The 7465-nt window shown below is 45.7% G+C and overlaps 1 long non-coding RNA gene across 1 annotated transcript; it reads right to left on the bottom strand.

Annotated features, from left to right (window-relative positions):
* Nucleotides 1-205: 205 nt before the first annotated feature.
* LOC109280877 (uncharacterized) lies at nucleotides 206-6350 on the bottom strand. The gene is made up of 3 exons (XR_002087334.2): nucleotides 6020-6350; nucleotides 4816-5018; nucleotides 206-3856 (listed from the first exon to the last, which is right to left on the bottom strand). It is a non-coding gene; the product is annotated as an uncharacterized LOC109280877 (long non-coding RNA).
* Between the last annotated feature and the right edge of the window lie 1115 nt (nucleotides 6351-7465).

The following is a 7465-nucleotide window of genomic DNA, read 5'->3' on the forward strand; positions in this document are numbered from 1 at the left end:
CACATGTGCCCCAGGGTTTAGACTGCCTGCAGGCTTTTAAGGGCCTGGGACTGGGGCTGCCATAGACCTGGCCCAGCCCTAGGGCAGGAGAGACTCCCAGCCCTGAGGCCCTGAGCCTAGTGGCAAGGCTGAACGAGAACAAATTTGCTCCTGGTTGGCATCTATACATTATACTGCATTGTAACTATTTGCGGGTAAATTTGCCACTTGCATTTGCAGGTAGCAAATTTACTCGAGTAGCATGTTTTACTGCACAGTAAGCATGTACATGTGTAGATGTGTATGCTTACTGCCCAGTAAGCTGAACTATGTGCAGTAAAGCATCTTGTGTAGACACACACACAGAGTACTACAGTCATCACCATTGGCTTTTAAATAAAGCAAGACCGGAAATGAAATAGTTCTTTAGCTTCTATTTTCTCAAGTAATTTTATCTTTAAGCTTCATGATTATTCTCCTGGCAGCTGTCAGTCAGGCATGGAGCCTTGAAACACGTATGGGTGATTGTTTGAACAACTGTGGCCATAGTCCTTGTGGATGTAGAAATTGCTGCTTGTGAGCCTTTCAGCAGAGTCCATCCTTCCACATCATTGGAGATGTGTAAAAAGGGGTGCCAATCTAGCTTTTAAAGTCTATGGGATTCTTTCTTCCATCTTTAATGGGAATTGCACTGGGTTCTCAATCACCCATGGCCCCCAGTGCAACCGCACCCCCTTTTAAACTATTGTCTTTTTGTTTTTACATGGACATTCTGTTTTAATTGTTGGTATTACACTGGATTGGAAGTGTTTTATTCATTGCATTGTTATTAGTATTACTTTGAAAACACCATTAGGAAGTAGCCTTGATGGACTGTCTAGACTTACTGAATGACTTATAGACAGACATAGTTTGAGTAGTTTCACACTGATAACACTGGTATTTTCTAGCCATCTTAAACCTTACAAAAATATTTTTGGAGCTAGAATCACTTAGCATCACTAAGCTCATTAAACTGGGACAGGCTCATGTAGTACTCTGATAGGAGACTGCTAAGGAGATCACAGGGTGCTTCAGGAAGTGATGGAATTCATTCAGTGATGCCTTTCCATTTGCATAAGTGACCTTTTAGGTGGCTTAGGCAAAGTGTAGAGGTTTTCAGTTTGCTGGAGCCAACAAGTTTCTTCAAATTAGTCAGTGCTTTTGGTCTGAGATGGCTCTGAACCCACGCCTCAGGTCCAGTACTTGAGGACAGCATATGGCAGAAGGTCCTGCCTTTGGCATAAGAGGTAAAAGTAAAGTACTGACTGAACTAGAGTTCCCATAGCTTACTTCACATGTATATGCCGGCCTTGGCCCTGGCAAGATTCCAAATTGGGCCAGTCCATTCTGCTGCTCTGAAGTCCTTCTGCAGTTCTCATTCACACTTCTCAACCTCAAGGGTTGTCTTGAGGTCCCTTCCAGTGTTATTGTCTAGGATTTCTCTTGTTGCTGTTAAAGCAGCTGCCCTGATCCATTCCATAGATGGCTGCCTTTATAGGGTCTGATTCTGCAAGATTCTGAAGACCACCACCTCCTAGATTAGGGACAGACATTACACATAAAGCAGTTTAAGTAATCAGAAACTGGTTTAAACCTGTAACGGAACAGATGTTCAATGCACACAAACCAGTCTGAAAATGGCTGAAACCGGTTTGAGATAAACCTTGTTGAATGTAGTATCAGACTTAACTGATTTGGCTCAAACCAGTTAATGCCATGTCTGTCCCAGACTCCTTGCTAGTTTAAATTAAATCAGACTCCCCCAGCATCCCAGCATGCTCTCTGGGCTGGGCGGGGCTTTCTGTTTCACAGCAGGGCTGGCCCTTCCCCTCTGCTACCTGGCTGCAGCTCTGGCAGAGACTGGCAGGCATCTCCATGGTTTCTGCTCCCCTCCTCCCTCCACTCTCTGCTAAGCAGGCATTCCCCTGTCCCTCACAGACACTTCTCAGCATTAGCTAGCAGACCACATGCTGGCTACCTCTGAGCTGTGGCACACTGGACAAAGGCCGAATCAACAGGTAGTTGGTAATGTCCCTCTGTAGTTTTCTTAATGGGCTGATAAACACTGAGTTAGGGGTGATAAACATTCCCTGCTGGGCTTCGGGGTGGGGGGGGTAGGGGGAATCCCTCCCTAATCAGAGTGTCCTGCTAGGACCTGGCCATGCCCCACCTCAGCTCAGCGCTGTGGAAGGGAAGGGAGGGCTGCTTTAGCATCCCCCGGCTTCTAGCCTGTGCCACTGCAGGCATGTGCTTACATTTCTGGGATGTCTGTCTGGTTACAAACTGATTTAGCCTAGCCAGTTTAGACTAACCTGCAAAGATTGAATAAATTCAGGCTTAGGCTTTTTGAATGTCTGTCCCTAGCCCTATTGACTTCAGCAAAGATGAAGTTAGTCAGCATCATTCTCATGCCATTTGGCACCTTACAGCCTTGGGCCCCACCTTATAGAATACTTTGGGATCTTTGAGAAGGAAGATACTGGGGGACCAGCACAATATATGTTGGCACGGTTTGCAAAAATGCAGGTTACCTGAGTCAGTGAATGGAAATGTGGGAGAGCTGACTCTTCAGAAGAAAAAAAAAAGGGAGAAAGCTTTGAAGATGCCCCCTTTACTACATACACAGTGCAGAGTAAGTCCTTACCTTGACTGTTTCACATGGGATGGGGACAGCTGAAAATTCTCACACTTTCCTGTTGCTGGATCAGATTCCACTAGTGGAAGGAGGCCAGGGTGTCTCAGTGAAATATCTCAATAGGCCTAGGCCCCTCTTGACATTAGGTCAAATATTCTGGGTCACATAGTTGAGGTCCTCGTGATGTAACTCAATATTACGATGGATCAAGTGCTCCCTGCCACATGGAGCTAACATGTTCCTGCACTGACATACTCCGTACACTCAGCAGATGCTCAGGGAGAGCTGAGCTTTTAACCGTGCCTGCTCCACAAGGTCCAGGCCATGATGGTAGAGAAAGAGAATCAGCCACCTGAGGCTGCACTTACAAAAGTACTTTTGCTACTGTCTGGGTGCTTCTACACAAGATGCTAAATGCACAGTAGGCTAATTCTAGTAGACTAATTAGTCTACTGCACATTAGTATCACAAAAAAGCATGTGCCAATGCTACTGTGCAGTAGTGCTGATTATGGCACATTAATGAATATGTAGACACGCCCATTGCAGGCTAAAGAGTGGGGATGGGAAAGTCAGATGGAGAGAAAGAATGTGGAGTTGGGGATGGCCGAGTTTCTTTCAACAGTAGGGAAGACAGGGAGAGGGATTTTGTATTTTTGGAAAATGTCTGGCATTCCTCTTTGTCATGAGGATTTGTTCACATGGGGCTGGGAGGATAGCTTAAAAAATGCATGTCCTGCTGTGTCCAGGAGGAGAAAACAAGTTTGTAGGACTTTCATCTCACCTGGTGCCAGAGTCTGAAATTAAAGCTTGTTAAATGGCTAAGTGTGGGTAGTGAAGAGAGTAAATCTACGTATATTTAGCAGCTGGCAGGAATTCCACTTGAGAGGACTGATCTTGAACCAAGAATATGAAAAAATCTGACCCTTCTTCCAAAAATAGCTTCTCCTCTAACATCTGTGAAAGGTGAAAGTGTTGCCAAGCACTGAGCTATTATGATTTGTCTCTTGATTGTTTGAAGTCTCCTTAAGCTGGATTTGGTTCTGGTGCTGTACTTCATACCATCTGCTCCAAGTGAGATGATTTCACTGGTTGGGAGACTCCTTTGTTTCATAGAATCAGCACATACAATTTTACAAACATATTATTTGTTTCCCAACAAGAAGCACGTTGCAGGCTGAATTCCTTAAGGCCTTGAATGCTTTAAAACAAAGTGGAAAAAAGAGGTTTAACAGGAAAACAATGCTATTTTTACTGCAGAATTGCTCTTTCACCTAATAAAATTCCTAGAACTCTTAAGGCCTTGTGAAACTTTATGGCTACTTAGGTTGGCTCTTATTTTTATATTCATACTATAATTTATATAATTGATAACGACAATGTGGTAAATGTCAACTGTGTTACTAATACTTGTTTTTTGCAAGGTGAATCCAGAGCTGGTGAAAGGTGATGAACTGATAGCAGGGAAGACTGATGTGTTGTACTTAATTGCACATGAGTTATTACTACAGTACATGCAGTGCAAGCATCCCCTCGGTCAGTCCCCCTGCCAATGTGTCTCATACTTGACCTGGAAGGACCATAGTCAAGGATGAGCGCTATGGCCCATTCAGCTCTCAGGTGCTGTGCTGAGGATTCCAAGAAGAGTTGCAGTTAATGCCAATGGGGAAGGTCTTGTCTGTAACCTGTCCACTAGAAAATGGACTGAGATCAACAAATTGTTTTAGGCACATCATTAAACTGCTACCCAATAGGAATGACTTTTAATCCCTGTCACTCTGGGGTAGGATTGGAGTCCTCAGCTACCCTTTGTTCTGAAACGTTTTGCCATTCTCCACATATGCCCTTATCAAGTGGTAGGCGCCTGCCCTCTCTTCTCTTGGGTGGGATCCTACAATCAGGCCATTCTCCAGTAGGGACTTCGGGTTACCCAAGTTGCTAACAATATTACCATAGGGGAGCCTACTGGGATTTGGCCCTGTTAGTGATTCCCTTTGCAGTGGCATTAAGATCTCCTTCAGAGCAAAGTAGTATTTACCTGTCAGAACACAGACAGCTTTTATGGAGATGGATCAAAACCACAGAGTCTCATATACACTTTTTCTTACTTAAACTTCACTTTTTATCTCTATCTCAGGTAGCTGCTTGCTTGTAACATACTTGCCATGTGTCTGTGTATCAGCTTCAACCAGCTGACAACTCTTTCTTCCCTGTTCCGGCTTGCTCAGACTCTTGGGTTTTACTGTCTCCTTCCACTGGAGGTTTAGGTCTGGGAGCCTGGCAGGAAATAGCAGCTTCTCTGTTGTTTCCTTAAGGAAGGCTGGTACCATATTTCTTTGCATACCTCGTTCAAAAAATAGCTTCTGGAAATTGGAGTGAGGATTATATATGAGGAAATATGGTAAGAACAGTTTCTGCTGCTAACTGGGTGAAAGCAAAAGTAAGGTTTGCATGCTACCCACAGGGAGCAGAACAATGAACAGGCTTGGCTCCCTACCTGCTGTTACTTATTTACTTACTACAAGGAAAGATCTTTTTGTTTTTCTTCATTCTGCCCTTCTAGGTCTGTATTTTATTCTGGAGCATATTGTACGTAAGAAAATATGGCATTTTTCCGGGACAGAATCTTATTTGCTTGATTTCATTCCTGTTGGTTTCCCTGACAAGCCCATTGATTGAACTCTATGCAGCCAAATAAAGCAACATCATAATATCAAACAACCTGAGGCATGTATAATATTTAGTTTTAAAAAAACAAACAAAAAACCCAACCCCCCCGAGCCTGGTGGCTCCTCCAGAGGCACCCCACCGGGCCACCAAGCTCGGGGCAGGGGAGGTCTCGTGACCCCCCGATCTTTGCATGGGCTAGGGCGGACTGCAGCTGAGAGCTGGGCTCAGCCTCTGCTCCATGTCTCCATGCCTTGCTGCTGCTGCTTTGAAAGCGGCAGATGCTGCCATGTGCATCTTGCCACTGGGCAGGCTGGGCAGCGAGGCATATGGCAATGCCCGCTGCTTTTGTAGTGGTGGCGGCGAGGCGAGGAGACAGAGCAGAGGCTGAGCCCAGCTCACAGGTGTGGCCCACTTTCACCCATGCAAAGATTAGGGGGCCACATGCTCTCCCCCCCTTGGCTGCCTAGTGCCAGTGCCTCTGGAGGAGCTGCTGGTCTCCGATTATCTCAGTCATGGTGAATGGGGGCCGGGCCGGGTCGTGGGACAATCCCCACAGTGCAGATGAAGCAGGCCAGGGGCAGGGGTGAATAATTTGCCCTTCCCCTACCCCACTCTCTCCTGCACTGTGGGGGGTCTCGGTCTGTCCTCCCCCCAAGCCCATGGAAATAAAAAAAACAGATTAAAAGAAACTTACCTGCCTGTGGCTGGGCCGGCTGTGAGCACGCAGGATAGCTCAGCGTGTCCATCCCTTACCCCCTGCTGTAGGACCCTGTGGCCGGGCTGCCCTAAGGCAATGTCTGCTGTTGCTGTGGCTGGGGGGGCTGAGCCCTGTTAGCCTCCCACTTCCACTGCCTATGTGCAGGGGGCCCTTTAGCTGTGGGGTCCCCTGTGGCTGCAGGTTTCATAATATAGGACAGGCCAGCCCTGTCTCTGGATCTTTTCTCTGTCAGACTTGTTTCTTTAGGTATCACCCTACCCAGGAAATCCCCACACTCCCTGTGATGTGTGATAATGACCTAAAAACATTTCCCTGCTTTGGGTTGGCAAGGACTATTCTAAAACGAGTTTGTACTAACATCTGTTTCCACAGGAGACAGGACAAGTAGTAATGGGCTTAACCTGCAGTGATTTGGATTAGATGTCAGGAAGACGTTTCTAGCTGTAAGGGAGCTTAAGGTCAGGAAGAGGTTACCTAGAGATTGGTGGCTTCACTACCACTGGAGGTTTTTAAGTGTGGGGATCAAGTTTGGAATAGCAGGGAGTGCTGTGGGCTAATTGAAAGAACTGTGTGTGTGTGTCTAGCACAGCACTTACCTGTCTTGAGCTAGTGATATCAGTCTCTTTTCTTCTGGGCAGTTGTTTTCAGAGAACAGTGTTCTGTGTTGCAGGGCAAATTGGTAACATATGGAAATCTGGCTAAGTCTATACGGGTGTGTAAATAATGTAAGTTGTGATGTACATGCAATATTTCTTCCCAGTATAGCTATGCTCAGAGAAGCTGTTGTGTAAAAAATGGCTTTCCCTCACTCCCTGTATTAGATGCACCATTGTATCTCCTTACTTTTCTGTGCACACAGAATTTTCCAGTACTTCTAGCTATATGGGCCAGCATAGCTTTGGAGGGCACTGGATTCTCTTCTGATTTTTCCATCTTCAGTAGCACTGTTGATGAAATACCATATCTGGAAACTTTATTTCTGGTGGACAAACCAGCTAGCCTGCTTAGGACACTGGTTCATTTGGAAACTGAGCAAATTTGGCCTGAGAGTCCCTGAGACTCAAAGCAAATGCTGTGCTTTCAAAGCAGAATTAACCTGAACCACCCAGCAAGCTGCACTTTGACAGCTCAGCTGCAGAATTCATGAACAGCTCTATACGACTAGGCCTGTGCCTGCAGTCCCAAGCAGCCCTGCAATAGCGAAGCAGCATGTGTGCACTTAACAGCAAGGAAAAAAATATTTGGAGGAAGACTTTGGCTTCAGTCTCCAGAAACACTGATATGAATGAGCTTAAAGGATTTTTTTATAGCAGATGGCCTTAGTTGTGCCTTTTCTGTTAAGCGCTTTTTCACCTGTTTTCAGTCCCCTATGCTGGAGGAGTTTCTGTGGCACTGGAATCATAAGAGAAATGCTAGGATTTT

Source organism: Alligator mississippiensis, chromosome 9, assembly GCF_030867095.1.
Source record: "Alligator mississippiensis isolate rAllMis1 chromosome 9, rAllMis1, whole genome shotgun sequence".
Lineage (NCBI taxonomy): Eukaryota > Metazoa > Chordata > Crocodylia > Alligatoridae > Alligator > Alligator mississippiensis.